This window comes from Cetorhinus maximus, unplaced genomic scaffold (assembly GCF_964194155.1).
Source record: "Cetorhinus maximus unplaced genomic scaffold, sCetMax3.hap1.1 HAP1_SCAFFOLD_915, whole genome shotgun sequence".
NCBI classification, from domain to species: domain Eukaryota; kingdom Metazoa; phylum Chordata; class Chondrichthyes; order Lamniformes; family Cetorhinidae; genus Cetorhinus; species Cetorhinus maximus.
The window spans coordinates 14994-34968 of NW_027596857.1; the positions used below are offsets into that span (position 1 = coordinate 14994).

The window sequence follows — 19975 nt, forward strand, 5'->3', positions numbered from 1 at the left end:
CAATGTTCTCTGGGGTCAGCAGTTGCACATTTAGCTTCCATGCCCCCCTGCCCACCCTCAGGTCCTTCTCCAAGTGGCAGTCCGCCAGTAGGAGGCAGTGGTCAGAGAAGAACACCGGCTTGACCTCGGTGGATCTGACTGTGAATGCACGGGACACAAACAGGAAGTCTATCCTGGAACGAATGGACCCGTCTGGCCGCGACCAGGTGTATCTACGCTGCGCTCCGTCTGCAGGGTTGCTGAAGACGTCGTGCAGCTTGGCATCCTTAACTGTTTCCATCAGGGATCTGGACGTAGCGTCCAATCTGCTTCCGGCCCTGCCGGATCGTCCAGCCGCATCGATGATGCAGTTGAAGTCCCCGCCCAGAATGACCGGCCTGGAGGTCGCCAGCAGCAGTGGGAGCTGCTGAAAAACCTCCAGCCGCTCAGCCCCTTGTGCCGGGCCATACACGTTAATTAACCGGAGTGGAGCGTTCTTGTACGAGGAGTCGCCCGCCCACCACCTCCTTGACCTCGGAGACGGTGAAGTTGCCTCCCCGCAGCAGAATACCCAGGCCGGAGGAACGAGAGTCCTTTCCGCCCGACCAGATCGATGGCCCGTGGGACCACCATCGTGACCATTGCCTGTAGGAGCTGAGGTGCGGTATCGCACACTCCTGCAGAAACAACAGGTCAGCTTTGACCTTGGCTAGGTAGTCCAAGGTCGCAACACATCGCGTAGTAGATTTAATGCTACGCACATTTATGGATACAATCTTTAAACCCATTTTAAAGCATTTATTCTCCTACCAAACCCACTGTCTCTGAGAGTCCCAGACCTTTAGTCTGCTCCTTCATACCCGTAGTGAGCTCAAATTCCTTCACTTTGGATGGGCTGAGGTAGATCTCCTTGGCCGTGTTCTGCTCCAGTGGCATCTGGAGGTTCACGTAGAGAGCGGGTTTTGAGATGACCTTTGCTGGAGAAGCTTCTCCAAAACTCACCCCCTCTGGAGTGTTGCTGTTCCCGGCTTCCTGGAGCTGGGGTGCGATGATTGCCTCACTGCTCCCAGATTCCAGGGGCTGTGGTGCACTGGCCTCCTCAGGTTGCAGGCAAAGTTGGGGTGCGCTGGTCTCCTTGTTGTCTCCAATTTTCTGGAGCTCGGGTGTCTCGTCCTCCAACGCCCTGGAGCTTTGCCGCCTCTTCTGTCGGTGCCGCTCTGGCACTTCATCATCCGAAGAGCTGCTGCCCTTGTCGTCCGTGTCGGATGGGAGACGCCTCTTGCCGCTTCTCTGGGAAACGCCTTTGCTTCTTCTTCGCTCCCTCTTACTTTTCTTGTTCTTCACCGTCCGCCACTCCCCCTGCTGCTTTTCCACTGCTGCCTCCTCCTCCATTGATTCGCTGTCCTGAGGACTGGGAGGTTCAGGGGGTAGTGCTGTTGATTGGCTCTCTGTTGCCTCAATCTCTTTCTCCACCTTGTCTCTCTCTGTGTCCTCCTTTGTCCCGTTGAGCTCCCTGGGGGCCTTGGTGGTTGGAGTGACACGGAACATTTCTTCTGCTTCCCCCTGGTCGGCTTTGGCTGCCTGTGCGTAAGTACGGCAGCGTTTGGGGCAGGTCCTGTAGAGGTGACTTGCCTCGCCACACAGGTTGCAGCACTTGGCCTGTTTGCAGTCTTTTGTCTGGTGCCCTTCCTGTTTGCAGATCTTGCAGAGGGAGGCGCTGCAGTTGGCCGCCACATGACCAGCCTTGCCGCATGAGCGACAATGCTTGGGTTGCCCAGCGTAGACCAGGTAGCCACGGTTTCCCCCGATTGCGAAACTGGAAGGAGGGTGGAAAATGGCTCCCTTACCATCGGTCTTTAGCGTGACCTTAAACAGGCGTTTGCCTGTCCAGATCCCCAAGTCGTCTCGAATCTCGGTGCCGCTCCCCACCTTATCGAAGTACCTGGTGAGGAAGGTGACCACGTCGGCGACAGGGACGAAGGGGTTGTACACATGCACCATCACCTCACGTTCCCGTTGCAACGGCAGAGAAAAGTGCGGCTCCGCCGTCAGGATCTTCATCTCCGGCAGGTCTCTCTTCTCCTCGAACACCCTCAGGAGCCGGACGCAGTCTGCCACCCGCTTGAACGTCACGTCAAAATAACCGCCTTTGCGGGAGTCGTGCAGGGTGAAGATCTCCGTAGCTTGGAAGCCGCACGCCTTCAACAGGATCCTCCTGGTGAAGAAGCCCCGATCCATAGGTGATCCTCCTTCGCTGTGGTTCACCGTGACTCGGACGGTGATAGGTAACCCACGGTATGGATTTCGATTGCGATTGGTTATAGCCCTTCCATCCCGACCTTGCCTTGGTAGGACCATGGTGTCGCCCCTGCAACACTTGATCTTAGCCAAAAGGCCGAGAAGCGATTCCATTCGCCTTCCTTGTTACCTGCTGTACCTGCATACTAGCTTTCAGCGATTCGTGCGCGAGGACACCCAGATCCCTCTGTGCTGAAGCATTTCTGAAGTTTCTCTCCATTTGAATAATAAGTCGCCTTTTTATTCTTCTGACCAAAATGGATAACCGCACACTTATTAAACTTATTTAACTTAGTTAAACTCCATCTGCCAAATTTTGGCCCATTCACCTAACCTGTCCATATCCATTTGTAAATTTCTTATTTCTTCATTGCAACTTACTTTCCCACCTATTTTGGTGTCATCTGCAAATTTAGCTATAGTACCTTCTACTCCTGAATCCAAGTAAATAGTTGGGGCCCGAGGACCGAACCCTGTGGCACCCCACTAGTTACAGCTTGGCATCCACAAAAGACCCATTTATCTTGACTCTCTGCTTTCTGTTGGTTAGCCAATCCTCTATCCAAGCTAATATATTACCCTTAGCTGCGTGTGATCTTATCTTGTGTATTAATCTTTTGTGCGGCACCTTATCAAATGCCTTCTGGAAGTCCAGACATACTACATCTACAGGATCCCCGTTATCCACTTTGCTTGTCACATCTTCAAAGAACTCTAGCAAATTAGTCAAACACGATTTACTCTTCGTAAAGCCATGCCGACTCTGAGGGATTGCATTTTGACTTGCATTTTAGGAAGGTAGTGGAGGCATTGGAGAGAGTGCAGAAGAGGTTTACGAGTTTGGTTCCAGGGGCGAGGAAGTTGAGTTATGAAGTAAGATTGGAGAAGTTGGGACTGTATTCCTTGGGGAAAAGAAGTCTGAGAGGAGACTTGATAGAGGTATTGAAAATCATGAGGGGTCTGGAGAGAGTAGATAGGGAGAAACTGTTTGCACCGGGGCAAGGATCGAGAAGGAGAGGGCACAGGTTTAAAGTAACTGGCAAAAGAAGCAAAAGCGATAGGAGCAGCGAGCGGTCAGGGTCTGGAATGCACCACCTGATAGCGCGGCGGAGGCAGGTTCAATTGAAGAGGGAATGAGATGATTATTTGAAAAGAAAGCATGTGCCGGGTTACGTGGAGAAGGCAGGAGAAAGGCACGAGGTGAAATGTTCACCGGGAGAGCTGGTGCAGGCACGACGGGCGGAATGGGCTCCTTGTGCAATGTAAGGATTGTGTGAATGTGGATGTAGAGGTTTCGGAGTAGCTGTGTAAAGTGTGTGAGCTTTGAGGTGTGAGTTTTGATTGTTGCTGTGTCAGCAGCGGCAGCGGCAGCAGAGAGCTGGTTTAAAATGTTGTGAGGCGAAAGGTGCAGCTGAGAGAGTGTTTGAGAGGTGTATTTGCAAGTGAAAGCTGTTTTTGTATAAGTGAGGTAGAGTGTTTGTGAGATGAGAGTGCTGTCTGTGAGTGTTGGGTGAGCGTGCGTGTTTTTTGTGTGTAGCTGCTGCGGGTGAGTGAGTGAGAGAGAGAGAGAGAGAGAGAGAGAGAAAGAAAGAAAGTTGGATAAAAACAAAAAGCTAAAAGCTACTGCGGATGCTGGAAATCCAAAACAAAATAAAAACAGAATTACCTGGAAAAACTCAGCAAGTCTGGCAGCATCGGCGGAGAAGAAACCAGTCAACGTTTCGAGCCCTCATGGCCCTTCAGCAGAACTGAAGCATAGTTTCAACAAGGGAGAAATATAAATTGGTTTAAGGTGGGTGGGGGGGGAAGAGACACATTGAGGGTGTAGTGTGAGCAGATAATCAAAAGATGTCAGAGACAAAAGGGTCAAAGAGGTGTTGAACGTGGTGGTCTTTGTCTGAGAAAAGTGCTAATTAAGAATGACTAAAGACCTTTAGTCTTTCCACCCCACCCCCACTAGAGCTGTACTTTGAATATCCTGTCTTGCATTCTTAATTAGCACTTTTCTCAGACAAAGACCACCACCTTCAACACCTCTTTGACCCTTTTGTCTCTGACATCTTTTGATTATCTGCTCACACCACACCCTCAATGTGTCTCTTCCCCCCCACCCACCTTAAACCAATTTATATTTCTCCCTTGTTGAAACTATGCTTCAGTTCTGCTGAAGGGCCATGAGGGCTCGAAACGTTGACTGATTTCTTCTCCGCCGATGCTGCCAGACTTGCTGAGTTTTTCCAAAGAAAGTTGGATTTTGGAACATGTACATGTTGAGAAGTAAAGAAAGCAGATGTTTGTAAGAAAACTATTTTTAGCATTGAAAATCCCCTGGAAAGGGGAGGGTGCACCGTTCCCAGAGATACTGCAATACCGGGTCGATGCGTGGAGTGGACGGAGCAAGCCCCTATTCCATCTCCCTGCTCCAAAAATCAATTTAATATATGGTCCCCAGATAAGGGACGTATCAGATATTAAACTGATAAGAACAGATTTTTTTTTTTTTTTTTTTTGTAAAAATATACTTTATTCATAAAAATCTTCAATCACATTCAAAACCATTTCAAAAACAACATTACAAGGGTACAATCCAGGTTAAACTTTTACAAAATGTATCACCAGGTGCATCAGTACAAACAATATTACAGTCATTTACAGCCTATCATTTTGATCTGTACAGCCCGAGGGGCTCTAAACAGTTCCCAGTCTCTCGGTGCGCTGTGGTAGAAAGGTCTTAGACAGCGACCCTTCCCCATTGCGCCTTTGCGGCAGCTGCCCCAAGCTTTAGTGCGTCCCTCAGCACGTAGTCCTGGACTTTGGATTGTGCCAGTCCGCAACAATCGGTCGGGGACAACTCTTTGTGCTGGAAGACCAACAAGTTTCGGGCAGACCAAAGCGCCTCTTTCACCGAGTTGATGATCCTCCAGCTGCAGTCGATGTTTGTCTCGGTGTGTGTCCCTGGGAACAGCCCGTAGAGCACAGAGTCCTGTGTCACAGAACTGCTCGGGATGAACCTCGACAGCAACCACTGCATCTCTCTCCAGACTTTCTTTGCAAAGGCACAATCCACAAGGAGGTGAACAACGGTCTCTTCCCCACCACAGCCACCTCGGGGGCATCGTGCAGAGGGGGTGAGACTCCTGGCGTGTAGGAAGGATCTGACGGGGAGGGCCTTTCTCACCACCAGCCAAGCTACGTCTTGGTGCTTGTTGGAAAGTTCTGGCGATGAGGCATTCTGCCAAATGACTTTGACAGTCTGCTCGGGGAACCATCCCACAGGGTCCACCCTCTCCTTATCCCTCAGGGCCTCTAGGACGTTACGTGCTGACCACTGCCTGATGGACTTGTGGTCAAAGGTGTTTTTCTGCATAAATTTTTCCACCAGGGACAGGTGGTACGGCGCGGTCCAACTACTTGGAGCGTTCCGCGGCAGCGTGGCCAGACCCATCCTTCGCAACACCGGGGACAGGTAGAACCTCAGCACGTAGTGACACTTGGTGTTTGCGTAGTGAGGGTCTACGCACCGCTTGATGCAGCCGCACACAAAGGTGGCCATCAGTATGAGGGCGATGTTGGGCACGTTTTTTCCCCCTTTATCTAGAGGCTTGTACATCGCGTCCCTGCAGACACGATCCATTTTCGACCTCCAGATAAAGCGGAAGATGGCTCGAGTGATCGCCATCGCGCAGGAGTGTGGAATGGGCCAGACCTGCGCCACGTACAGCAACAGCGAGAGTACCTCACACCTGATGACCAGGTTCTTACCCGCAATGGAGAGGGAGCGTCGCTCCCACATGCCCAGTTTCCTTTTCACCATAGCCACTCGCTCCTTCCAGTTTCTAACGCATGCCCCGGTCCCTCCGAACCATATCCCCAGCACCTTCAGGCCGTCAGCCCTGACAGTGAAGGGGACAAAGGATCGGTCAGCCCAGTTCCCAAAGAACATGGCCTCGCTCTTCCCACGATTTACCTTGGCTCCCGAGGCCAGTTCGAACTGGTCGCAGACGTGCATCAGTCTGCGCACCGACAGCGGATCCGAGCAGAAGACGGCGACGTCGTCCATGTACAGGGAGGCTTTTACCTGAGTGCCTCCACTGCCTGGGATCGTCACTCCTCTTATGCCCGGATCCTTCCTGATGGACTCGGCAAAGGGTTCTATGCAGCACACAAAAAGGACAGGCGAGAGAGGGCAGCCCTGCCTGACTCCAGATTTAATCGGAAAGCTATCTGTTTCCCACCCATTGATTGAGACTGCGCTACTGATGTTAGTGTAGAGCAGTTGGATCCAATTTCGAATTCCCTCCCCAAAGCCCATTTTGGAGAGCACATCCCCCATGTAGGTGTGCGATATTCTGTCAAAGGCCTTCTCCTGATCCAAGCTGATGAGGCAGGTATCCACACCCCTGTCCTGTACATAGGCAATCGTATCCCTGAGCAGCGCCAGGCTGTCAGAGATCTTCCTGCCTGGCACAGAGCAGGTCTGGTCAGGGTGAATCACCAATTCCAGAGCGGATTTGACCCGGTTGGCGATGACCTTGGACAGAATCTTATAGTCCATATTCAGCAGTGAAATGGGTCGCCAATTTCTAATTTCCTCCCTTTCCCCCTTGTGCTTGTAGATGAGGGTGATGATGCCTTTCCTCATGGATTCTGACATGCTGCCGGCCAGGAGCATACTCTCGTACACTTCTAGCAGGTCTGGGCCGATCAAGTCCCACAGAGCCGAATACAACTCCGCCGGCAGGCCGTCGCTTCCGGGGGTTTTACTCTTCTCGAAGGACTCGAGGGCCTTAGTCAGTTCGTCAGGAGTTAGCGGTTTGTCTAGGCTCTCCCGCGTACTGTGGTCTAGGACCTCCGTGATAGAGGACAGGAAGGACTGGGAGGCCGTGCTGTCCGTGGGCTTCACGTCATACAGTCCGGCATAAAAGGATTTGCTGATCCTCAGAATGTCGGACCGTGATGACTTTACTGAGCCGTCTTCTTCCTTCAGGCTGCTGATCACAGAGCGCTCTCTGTGTACCTTTTGGAAGAAGAAACGTGAGCACGTCTCATCCTGCTCCACGGAGCGGACTCTGGAACGGAAGATGATCTTGGAGGCCTCCGAGGCAAAGTGCGAGGCTTGCTGGCCCTTCACCTCTTGGAGCTCCTCCTTGACATCGACCCCCATCGACTGCAGCCGGAGCAGATTCTGCATCTTTTCCTGGAGTCGGGACATTTCCCTCTGTTCCTTTCTAGCTTTCTGGGTGCCTTTGAGGATGAAGAACCTCTTGATGCTTCCCTTGATCACTTCCCACCAGTGTGTCAGGGACTCAAAGAGGGGTTTCACGGTTCTCCAACCTTTGTAATCCCTCTTGAGCTCCTCAATGTTCTCTGGGGTCAGCAGTTGCACATTTAGCTTCCATGCCCCCCTGCCCACCCTCAGGTCTTCCTCCAAGTGGCAGTCCGCCAGTAGGAGGCAGTGGTCAGAGAAGAACACCGGCTTGACCTCGGTGGATCTGACTGTGAATGCACGGGACACAAACAGGAAGTCTATCCTGGAACGAATGGACCCGTCTGGCCGCGACCAGGTGTATCTACGCTGCGCTCCGTCTGCAGGGTTGCTGAAGACGTCGTGCAGCTTGGCATCCTTAACTGTTTCCATCAGGGATCTGGACGTAGCGTCCAATCTGCTGCCGGCCCTGCCGGCGAGTGTTGGGTGAGAGTGCGTGTTTTTTGTGTGTAGCTGCTGCGGGTGAGTGAGTGAGTGAGAGAGAGAGAGAGAGAGAGAGAGAAAGAAAGAAAGTTGGATTTTGGAACATGTACATGTTGAGAAGTAAAGAAAGCAGATGTTTGTAAGAAAACTATTTTTAGCATTGAAAATCCCCTGGAAAGGGGAGGGTGCACCGTTCCCAGAGATACTGCAATACCGGGTCGATGCGTGGAGTGGACGGAGCAAGCCCCTATTCCATCTCCCTGTTCCAAAAATCAATTTAATATATGGTCCCCAGATAAGGGACGTATCAGATATTAAACTGATAAGAACAGATTTTTTTTTTTTTTTTTTTTGTAAAAATATACTTTATTCATAAAAATCTTCAATCACATTCAAAACCATTTCAAAAACAACATTACAAGGGTACAATCCAGGTTAAACTTTTACAAAATGTATCACCAGGTGCATCAGTACAAACAATATTACAGTCATTTACAGCCTTTCATTTTGATCTGTACAGCCCGAGGGGCTCTAAACAGTTCCCAGTCTCTCGGTGCGCTGTGGTAGAAAGGTCTTAGACAGCGACCCTTCCCCATTGCGCCTTTGCGGCAGCTGCCCCAAGCTTTAGTGCGTCCCTCAGCACGTAGTCCTGGACTTTGGATTGTGCCAGTCCGCAACAATCGGTCGGGGACAACTCTTTGTGCTGGAAGACCAACAAGTTTCGGGCAGACCAAAGCGCCTCTTTCACCGAGTTGATGATCCTCCAGCTGCAGTTGATGTTTGTCTCGGTGTGTGTCCCTGGGAACAGCCCGTAGAGCACAGAGTCCTGTGTCACAGAACTGCTCGGGATGAACCTCGACAGCAACCACTGCATCTCTCTCCAGACTTTCTTTGCAAAGGCACAATCCACAAGGAGGTGAACAACGGTCTCTTCCCCACCACAGCCACCTCGAGGGCATCGTGCAGAGGGGGTGAGACTCCTGGCGTGTAGGAAGGATCTGACGGGGAGGGCCTTTCTCACCACCAGCCAAGCTACGTCTTGGTGCTTGTTGGAAAGTTCTGGCGATGAGGCATTCTGCCAAATGACTTTGACAGTCTGCTCGGGGAACCATCCCACAGGGTCCACCCTCTCCTTATCCCTCAGGGCCTCTAGGACGTTACGTGCTGACCACTGCCTGATGGACTTGTGGTCAAAGGTGTTTTTCTGCATCAATTTTTCCACCAGGGACAGGTGGTACGGCACGGTCCAACTACTTGGAGCGTTCCGCGGCAGCGTGGCCAGACCCATCCTTCGCAACACCGGGGACAGGTAGAACCTCAGCACGTAGTGACACTTGGTGTTTGCGTACTGAGGGTCTACGCACCGCTTGATGCAGCCACACACAAAGGTGGCCATCAGTATGAGGGCGATGTTGGGCACGTTTTTTCCCCCTTTATCTAGAGGCTTGTACATCGCGTCCCTGCAGACACGATCCATTTTCGACCTCCAGATAAAGCGGAAGATGGCTCGAGTGATCGCCATCGCGCAGGAGTGTGGAATGGGCCAGACCTGCGCCACGTACAGCAACAGCGAGAGTACCTCACACCTGATGACCAGGTTCTTACCCGCAATGGAGAGGGAGCGTCGCTCCCACATGCCCAGTTTCCTTTTCACCATAGCCACTCGCTCCTTCCAGTTTCTAACGCATACCCCGGTCCCTCTGAACCATATCCCCAGCACCTTCAGGCCGTCAGCACTGACGGTGAAGGGGACAAAGGATCGGTCAGCCCAGTTCCCAAAGAACACGGCCTCGCTCTTCCCACGATTTACCTTGGCTCCCGAGTCCAGTTCGAACTGGTCGCAGATGTGGATCAGTCTGCACACCGACAGCGGATCAGAACAGAAGACGGCGACATCGTCCATGTACAGGGAGGCTTTGATCTGAGTGCCTCCACTGCCTGGGATCGTAACTCCTCTAATGCCCGGATCCTTCCTGATGGACTCAGCAAAGAACAGGCGAGAGAGGACAGCCCTGCCTGACTCCAGATTTAATTGGAAAGCTATCTGATTCCCACCCATTGATTGAGACTGCGCTACTGATGTTAGTGTAGAGTAGGATCCAACTGGATCCAATTGCGAATTCCCTCCCCAAACCCCATTTTGAGAGCACATCCACCATGTAGGTGTGCGATATTCTGTCAAAGGCTTTCTCCTAATCCAGGCTGATGAGGCAGGTGTCCACACCCCTGTCCTGCACATAGGCAATCGTATCCCTGAGCAGCGCCAGGCTGTCAGAGATCTTCCTGCCCGGCACAGTGCAGGTCTGGTCAGGGTGTATCACCAATTCCAGAGCGGATTTGACCCGATTGGCGATGACCTTGGACAGAATCTTATAGTCCACATTCAACAGTGAAATGGGTCGCCAATTTCTAATTTCCTCCCTTTCTTCCTTGTGCTTGTACATGAGGGTGATGATGCCTTTCCTCATGGATTCTGACATACTGCCGGCCAGGAGCATACTCTCGTACACCCCTAGCAGGTCTGGGCCCATCCAGTCCCACAGAGCCCAATACAACTCCGCCGGCAAGCCGTCGCTTCTGGGGAGATTTACTCTTCTCGAAGGACTCAAGGGCCTAAGTCAGTTCGTCAGGAGTTCGCGGTTTGTCCAGCCTCTCCCGTGTACTGTCGCCTAAGACCTCCGTGATAGAGGACAAGGAGGACTGGGAGGCCGTGCTGTCCGTCGGCTTCACGTCATAAAATCCGGCATAAAAGGATTTGCTGATCCTCAAAATGTCGGACTGCGCTGACTTTACTGATCTGTCTTCTTCATTCAGGCTGCTGAACACAGAGCTCTCTCTCTGTTCCTTTTGGAAGAAGAAACGTGAGCGCGTCTCATCCTGCTCCACGGAGCGGACTCTGGAACGGAAGATGTTCTTGGAGGCAAAGTGCGAGGCTTGCTGGCTCTTCACCTCTTGGAGTTCTTCCTTGACATCGACCCCCACCGACTGCAGCCGGAGCAGATTCTGCATGTTTTTCTGGAGTCGGGACATTTCCCTCTCTTCCTTTCTAGCTTTCTGGATGCTTTTGAGGATGAAAAACCTCTTGGTGTTTCCCTTGATCGCTTCCCACCAGTGTGTCAGACTCAAAGAGGGGTTTCATGGTTCTCCAACCTTCATAAGCCCTCTTGAGCTCCTCAATGTTCTCTGGGGTCAGCAGTTGCACGAATAGCTTCCATGCCCCCCTGCCCACCCTCAGGTCCTTCTCCAAGTGGCAGTCCGCCAGTAGGATGCAGTGGTCAGAGAAGAACACCGGCTTGACCTCGGTGGATCTGACTGTGAATGCACGGGACACAAAGAGGAAGTCTATCCTGGAACGAATGGACCCGTCTGGCCGCGACCAGGTGTATCTACGCTGCGCTCCGTCTGCAGGGTTGCTGAAGACGTCGTGCAGCTTGGCATCCTTAACTGTTTCCATCAGGGATCTGGACGTAGCGTCCAATCTGCTTCCGGCCCTGCCGGATCGTCCAGCCGCATCGATGATGCAGTTGAAGTCCCCGCCCAGAATGACCGGCCTGGAGGTCGCCAGCAGCAGTGGGAGCTGCTGAAAAACCTCCAGCCGCTCAGCCCCTTGTGCCGGGCCGTACACGTTAATTAACCGGAGTGGAGCGTTCTTGTACATTACGTCTGCTACCAGGAGTCGCCCGCCCACCACCTCCTTGACCTCGGAGACGGTGAAGTTGCCTCCCCGCAGCAGAATACCCAGGCCGGAGGAACGAGAGTCGTTTCCGCCCGACCAGATCGATGGCCCGTGGGACCACCATCGTGACCATTGCCTGTAGGAGCTGAGGTGCGGTATCGCACACTCCTGCAGAAACAACAGGTCAGCTTTGACCTTGGCTAGGTAGTCCAAGGTCGCAACACATCGCGTAGTAGATTTAATGCTACGCACATTTATGGATACAATCTTTAAACCCATATTAAAGCATTTATTCTCCTACCAAACCCACTGTCTCTGAGAGTCCCAGACCTTTAGTCTGCTCCTTCATACCCGTAGTGAGCTCAAATTCCTTCACTTTGGATGGGCTGAGGTAGATCTCCTTGGCCGTGTTCTGCTCCGGTGGCATCTGGAGGTTCACGTAGTGAGCGGATTTTGAGATGACCTTTGCTGGAGAAGCTTCTCCAAAACTCACCCCCTCTGGGGGGTTGCTGTTCCCGGCTTCCTGGAGCTGGGGTGCGATGACTGCCTCACTGCTCCCAGATTCCAGGGGCTGTGGTGCACTGGCCTCCTCAGGTTGCAGGCCAAGTTGGGGTGCGCTGGTCTCCTTGTTGTCTCCAATTTTCTGGAGCTCGGGTGTCTCGTCCTCCAACGCCCTGGAGCTTTGCCGCCTCTTCTGTCGGTGCCGCTCTGGCACTTCCTCATCCGAAGAGCTGCTGCCCTTGTCATCCGTGTCGGATGGGAGACGCCTCTTGCCGCTTCTCTGGGAAACGCCTTTGCTTCTTCTTCGCTCCCTCTTACTTTTCTTGTTCTTCACCGTCCGCCACTCCCCCTGCTGCTTTTCCACTGCTGCCTCCTCCTCCATTGATTCGCTGTCCTGAGGACTGGAAGGTTCAGGGGGTAGTGCTGTTGATTGGCTCTCTGTTGCCTCAATCTCTTTCTCCACCTTGTCTCTCTCTGTGTCCTCCTTTGTCCCGTTGAGCTCCCTGGGGGCCTTGGTGGTTGGAGTGACACGGAACATTTCTTCTGCTTCCCCGTGGTCGGCTTTGGCTGCCTGTGCGTAAGTACGGCAGCGTTTGGGGCAGGTCCTGTAGAGGTGACTTGCCTCGCCACACAGGTTGCAGCACTTGGCCTGTTTGCAGTCTTTTGTCTGGTGCCCTTCCTGTTTGCAGATCTTGCAGAGGGAGGCGCTGCAGTTGGCCGCCACATGACCAGCCTTGCCGCATGAGCGACAATGCTTGGGTTGCCCAGCGTAGACCAGGTAGCCACGGTTTCCCCCGATAGCGAAACTGGAAGGAGGGTGGAAAATGGCTCCCTTACCATCGGTCTTTAGCGTGACCTTAAACAGGCGTTTGCCTGTCCAGATCCCCAAGTCGTCTCGAATCTCGGTGCCGCTCCCCACCTTATCGAAGTACCTGGTGAGGAAGGTGACCACGTCGGCGACAGGGACGAAGGGGTTGTACACATGCACCATCACCTCACGTTCCCGTTGCAACGGCAGAGAAAAGTGCGGCTCCGCCGTCAGGATTTTCATCTCCGGCAGGTCTCTCTTCTCCTCGAACACCCTCAGGAGCCGGACGCAGTCTGCCACCCGCTTGAACGTCACGTCAAAATAACCGCCTTTGCGGGAGTCGTGCAGGGTGAAGATCTCCGTAGCTTGGAAGCCGCACGCCTTCAACAGGATCCTCCTGGTGAAGAAGCCCCGATCCATAGGTGATCCTCCTTCGCTGTGGTTCACCGTGACTCGGACGGTGATAGGTAACCCACGGTATGGATTTCGATTGCGATTGGTTATAGCCCTTCCATCCCGACCTTGCCTTGGTAGGACCATGGTGTCGCCCCTGCAACACTTGATCTTAGCCAAAAGGCCGAGAAGCGATTCCATTCGCCTTCCTTGTTACCTGCTGTACCTGCATACTAGCTTTCAGCGATTCGTGCGCGAGGACACCCAGATCCCTCTGTGCTGAAGCATTTCTGAAGTTTCTCTCCATTTGAATAATAAGTCGCCTTTTTATTCTTCTGACCAAAATGGATAACCGCACACTTATTAAACTTATTTAACTTAGTTAAACTCCATCTGCCAAATTTTGGCCCATTCACCTAACCTGTCCATATCCATTTGTAAATTTCTTATTTCTTCATTGCAACTTACTTTCCCACCTATTTTGGTGTCATCTGCAAATTTAGCTATAGTACCTTCTACTCCTGAATCCAAGTAAATAGTTGGGGCCCGAGGACCGAACCCTGTGGCACCCCACTAGTTACAGCTTGGCATCCACAAAAGACCCATTTATCTTGACTCTCTGCTTTCTGTTGGTTAGCCAATCCTCTATCCAAGCTAATATATTACCCTTAGCTGCGTGTGATCTTATCTTGTGTATTAATCTTTTGTGCGGCACCTTATCAAATGCCTTCTGGAAGTCCAGACATACTACATCTACAGGATCCCCGTTATCCACTTTGCTTGTCACATCTTCAAAGAACTCTAGCAAATTAGTCAAACACGATTTACTCTTCGTAAAGCCATGCCGACTCTGAGGGATTGCATTTTGACTTGCATTTTAGGAAGGTAGTGGAGGCATTGGAGAGAGTGCAGAAGAGGTTTACGAGTTTGGTTCCAGGGGCGAGGAAGTTGAGTTATGAAGTAAGATTGGAGAAGTTGGGACTGTATTCCTTGGGGAAAAGAAGTCTGAGAGGAGACTTGATAGAGGTATTGAAAATCATGAGGGGTCTGGAGAGAGTAGATAGGGAGAAACTGTTTGCACCGGGGCAAGGATCGAGAAGGAGAGGGCACAGGTTTAAAGTAACTGGCAAAAGAAGCAAAAGCGATAGGAGCAGCGAGCGGTCAGGGTCTGGAATGCACCACCTGATAGCGCGGCGGAGGCAGGTTCAATTGAAGAGGGAATGAGATGATTATTTGAAAAGAAAGCATGTGCCGGGTTACGTGGAGAAGGCAGGAGAAAGGCACGAGGTGAAATGTTCACCGGGAGAGCTGGTGCAGGCACGACGGGCGGAATGGGCTCCTTGTGCAATGTAAGGATTGTGTGAATGTGGATGTAGAGGTTTCGGAGTAGCTGTGTAAAGTGTGTGAGCTTTGAGGTGTGAGTTTTGATTGTTGCTGTGTCAGCAGCGGCAGCGGCAGCAGAGAGCTGGTTTAAAATGTTGTGAGGCGAAAGGTGCAGCTGAGAGAGTGTTTGAGAGGTGTATTTGCAAGTGAAAGCTGTTTTTGTATAAGTGAGGTAGAGTGTTTGTGAGATGAGAGTGCTGTCTGTGAGTGTTGGGTGAGCGTGCGTGTTTTTTGTGTGTAGCTGCTGCGGGTGAGTGAGTGAGAGAGAGAGAGAGAGAGAGAGAGAGAAAGAAAGAAAGTTGGATAAAAACAAAAAGCTAAAAGCTACTGCGGATGCTGGAAATCCAAAACAAAATAAAAACAGAATTACCTGGAAAAACTCAGCAAGTCTGGCAGCATCGGCGGAGAAGAAACCAGTCAACGTTTCGAGCCCTCATGGCCCTTCAGCAGAACTGAAGCATAGTTTCAACAAGGGAGAAATATAAATTGGTTTAAGGTGGGTGGGGGGGGAAGAGACACATTGAGGGTGTAGTGTGAGCAGATAATCAAAAGATGTCAGAGACAAAAGGGTCAAAGAGGTGTTGAAGGTGGTGGTCTTTGTCTGAGAAAAGTGCTAATTAAGAATGACTAAAGACCTTTAGTCTTTCCACCCCACCCCCACTAGAGCTGTACTTTGAATATCCTGTCTTGCATTCTTAATTAGCACTTTTCTCAGACAAAGACCACCACCTTCAACACCTCTTTGACCCTTTTGTCTCTGACATCTTTTGATTATCTGCTCACACCACACCCTCAATGTGTCTCTTCCCCCCCACCCACCTTAAACCAATTTATATTTCTCCCTTGTTGAAACTATGCTTCAGTTCTGCTGAAGGGCCATGAGGGCTCGAAACGTTGACTGATTTCTTCTCCGCCGATGCTGCCAGACTTGCTGAGTTTTTCCAAAGAAAGTTGGATTTTGGAACATGTACATGTTGAGAAGTAAAGAAAGCAGATGTTTGTAAGAAAACTATTTTTAGCATTGAAAATCCCCTGGAAAGGGGAGGGTGCACCGTTCCCAGAGATACTGCAATACCGGGTCGATGCGTGGAGTGGACGGAGCAAGCCCCTATTCCATCTCCCTGCTCCAAAAATCAATTTAATATATGGTCCCCAGATAAGGGACGTATCAGATATTAAACTGATAAGAACAGATTTTTTTTTTTTTATTGTAAAAATATACTTTATTCATAAAAATCTTCAATCACATTCAAAACCATTTCAAAAACAACATTACAAGGGTACAATCCAGGTTAAACTTTCACAAAATGTATCACCAGGTGCATCAGTACAAACAATATTACAGTCATTTACAGCCTTTCATTTTGATCTGTACAGCCCGAGGGGCTCTAAACAGTTCCCAGTCTCTCGGTGCGCTGTGGTAGAAAGGTCTTAGACAGCGACCCTTCCCCATTGCGCCTTTGCGGCAGCTGCCCCAAGCTTTAGTGCGTCCCTCAGCACGTAGTCCTGGACTTTGGATTGTGCCAGTCCGCAACAATCGGTCGGGGACAAATCTTTGTGCTGGAAGACCAACAAGTTTCGGGCAGACCAAAGCGCGTCTTTCACCGAGTTGATGATCCTCCAGCTGCAGTTGATGTTTGTCTCGGTGTGTGTCCCTGGGAACAGCCCGTAGAGCACAGAGTCCTGTGTCACAGAACTGCTCGGGATGAACCTCGACAGCAACCACTGCATCTCTCTCCAGACTTTCTTTGCAAAGGCACAATCCACAAGGAGGTGAACAACGGTCTCTTCCCCACCACAGCCACCTCGAGGGCATCGTGCAGAGGGGGTGAGACTCCTGGCGTGTAGGAAGGATCTGACGGGGAGGGCCTTTCTCACCACCAGCCAAGCTACGTCTTGGTGCTTGTTGGAAAGTTCTGGCGATGAGGCATTCTGCCAAATGACTTTGACAGTCTGCTCGGGGAACCATCCCACAGGGTCCACCCTCTCCTTATCCCTCAGGGCCTCTAGGACGTTACGTGCTGACCACTGCCTGATGGACTTGTGGTCAAAGGTGTTTTTCTGCATAAATTTTTCCACCAGGGACAGGTGATAAGAACAGATTTTTTTTTTTTTTTTTTTTTTGTAAAAATATACTTTATTCATAAAAATCTTCAATCACATTCAAAACCATTTCAAAAACAACATTACAAGGGTACAATCCAGGTTAAACTTTTACAAAATGTATCACCAGGTGCATCAGTACAAACAATATTACAGTCATTTACAGCCTTTCATTTTGATCTGTACAGCCCGAGGGGCTCTAAACAGTTCCCAGTCTCTCGGTGCGCTGTGGTAGAAAGGTCTTAGACAGCGACCCTTCCCCATTGCGCCTTTGCGGCAGCTGCCCCAAGCTTTAGTGCGTCCCTCAGCACGTAGTCCTGGACTTTGGATTGTGCCAGTCCGCAACAATCGGTCGGGGACAACTCTTTGTGCTGGAAGACCAACAAGTTTCGGGCAGACCAAAGCGCGTCTTTCACCGAGTTGATGATCCTCCAGCTGCAGTTGATGTTTGTCTCGGTGTGTGTCCCTGGGAACAGCCCGTAGAGCACAGAGTCCTGTGTCACAGAACTGCTCGGGATGAACCTCGACAGCAACCACTGCATCTCTCTCCAGACTTTCTTTGCAAAGGCACAATCCACAAGGAGGTGAACAACGGTCTCTTCCCCACCACAGCCACCTCGAGGGCATCGTGCAGAGGGGGTGAGACTCCTGGCGTGTAGGAAGGATCTGACGGGGAGGGCCTTTCTCACCACCAGCCAAGCTACGTCTTGGTGCTTGTTGGAAAGTTCTGGCGATGAGGCATTCTGCCAAATGACTTTGACAGTCTGCTCGGGGAACCATCCCACAGGGTCCACCCTCTCCTTATCCCTCAGGGCCTCTAGGACGTTACGTGCCGACCACTGCCTGATGGACTTGTGGTCAAAGGTGTTTTTCTGCATAAATTTTTCCACCAGGGACAGGTGGTACGGCACGGTCCAACTACTTGGAGCGTTCCGCGGCAGCGTGGCCAGACCCATCCTTCGCAACACCGGGGACAGGTAGAACCTCAGCACGTAGTGACACTTGGTGTTTGCGTACTGAGGGTCTACGCACCGCTTGATGCAGCCGCACACAAAGGTGGCCATCAGTATGAGGGCGATGTTGGGCACGTTTTTTCCCCCTTTATCTAGAGGCTTGTACATCGCGTCCCTGCAGACACGATCCATTTTCGACCTCCAGATAAAGCGGAAGATGGCTCGAGTGATCGCCATCGCGCAGGAGTGTGGAATGGGCCAGACCTGCGCCACGTACAGCAACAGCGAGAGTACCTCACACCTGATGACCAGGTTCTTACCCGCAATGGAGAGGGAGCGTCGCTCCCACATGCCCAGTTTCCTTTTCACCATAGCCACTCGCTCCTTCCAGTTTCTAACGCATGCCCCGGTCCCTCCGAACCATATCCCCAGCACCTTCAGGCCGTCAGCCCTGACAGTGAAGGGGACAAAGGATCGGTCAGCCCACTTCCCAAAGAACATGGCCTCGCTCTTCCCACGATTTACCTTGGCTCCCGAGGCCAGTTCGAACTGGTCGCAGACGTGCATCAGTCTGCGCACCGACAGCGGATCCGAGCAGAAGACGGCGACGTCGTCCATGTACAGGGAGGCTTTTACCTGAGTGCCTCCACTGCCTGGGATCGTCACTCCTCTTATGCCCGGATCCTTCCTGATGGACTCGGCAAAGGGTTCTATGCAGCACACAAAAAGGACAGGCGAGAGAGGGCAGCCCTGCCTGACTCCAGATTTAATCGGAAAGCTATCTGTTTCCCACCCATTGATTGAGACTGCGCTACTGATGTTAGTGTAGAGCAGTTGGATCCAATTTCGAATTCCCTCCCCAAAGCCCATTTTGGAGAGCACATCCCCCATGTAGGTGTGCGATATTCTGTCAAAGGCCTTCTCCTGATCCAAGCTGATGAGGCAGGTATCCACACCCCTGTCCTGTACGTAGGCAATCGTATCCCTGAGCAGCGCCAGGCTGTCAGAGATCTTCCTGCCTGGCACAGAGCAGGTCTGGTCAGGGTGAATCACCAATTCCAGAGCGGATTTGACCCGGTTGGCGATGACCTTGGACAGAATCTTATAGTCCATATTCAACAGTGAAATGGGTCGCCAATTTCTAATTTCCTCCCTTTCCCCCTTGTGCTTGTAGATGAGGGTGATGATGCCTTTCCTCATGGATTCTGACATGCTGCCGGCCAGGAGCATACTCTCGTACACTTCTAGCAGGTCTGGGCCGATCAAGTCCCACAGAGCCGAATACAACTCCGCCGGCAGGCCGTCGCTTCCGGGGGTTTTACTCTTCTCGAAGGACTCGAGGGCCTTAGTCAGTTCGTCAGGGGTTAGCGGTTTGTCTAGGCTCTCCCGAGTACTGTGGTCTAGGACCTCCGTGATAGAGGACAGGAAGGACTGGGAGGCCGTGCTGTCCGTGGGCTTCACGTCATACAGTCCGGCATAAAAGGATTTGCTGATCCTCAGAATGTCGGACCGTGATGACTTTACTGAGCCGTCTTCTTCCTTCAGGCTGCTGATCACAGAGCGCTCTCTGTGTACCTTTTGGAAGAAGAAACGTGAGCACGTCTCATCCTGCTCCACGGAGCGGACTCTGGAACGGAAGATGATCTTGGAGGCCTCCGAGGCAAAGTGCGAGGCTTGCTGGCCCTTCACCTCTTGGAGCTCCTCCTTGACATCGACCCCCATCGACCGCAGCCGGAGCAGATTCTGCATCTTTTCCTGGAGTCGGGACATTTCCCTCTGTTCCTTTCTAGCTTTCTGGGTGCCTTTGAGGATGAAAAACCTCTTGATGCTTCCCTTGATCACTTCCCACCAGTGTGTCAGGGACTCAAAGAGGGGTTTCACGGTTCTCCAACCTTTGTAATCCCTCTTGAGCTCCTCAATGTTCTCTGGGGTCAGCAGTTGCACATTTAGCTTCCATGCCCCCCTGCCCACCCTCAGGTCTTCCTCCAAGTGGCAGTCCGCCAGTAGGAGGCAGTGGTCAGAGAAGAACACCGGCTTGACCTCGGTGGATCTGACTGTGAATGCACGGGACACAAACAGGAAGTCTATCCTGGAACGAATGGACCCGTCTGGCCGCGACCAGGTGTATCTACGCTGCGCTCCGTCTGCAGGGTTGCTGAAGACGTCGTGCAGCTTGGCATCCTTAACTGTTT

The 19975-nt window shown here is 51.8% G+C and overlaps 2 non-coding genes and 1 pseudogene across 2 annotated transcripts; all 3 read right to left on the minus strand.

The window, feature by feature from the left end:
• Window positions 1-4614: 4614 nt before the first annotated feature.
• Window positions 4615-4797, minus strand: LOC144675101 (U2 spliceosomal RNA). The gene has a single exon (XR_013574764.1). It is a non-coding gene; the product is annotated as a U2 spliceosomal RNA (small nuclear RNA).
• A 3349-nt stretch (window positions 4798-8146) lies between these two features.
• On the minus strand, window positions 8147-8329 carry LOC144675097 (U2 spliceosomal RNA). The gene has a single exon (XR_013574762.1). It is a non-coding gene; the product is annotated as a U2 spliceosomal RNA (small nuclear RNA).
• Window positions 8330-15768: 7439 nt separating this feature from the next.
• On the minus strand, window positions 15769-15947 carry LOC144675106 (U2 spliceosomal RNA; annotated as a pseudogene).
• Between the last annotated feature and the right edge of the window lie 4028 nt (window positions 15948-19975).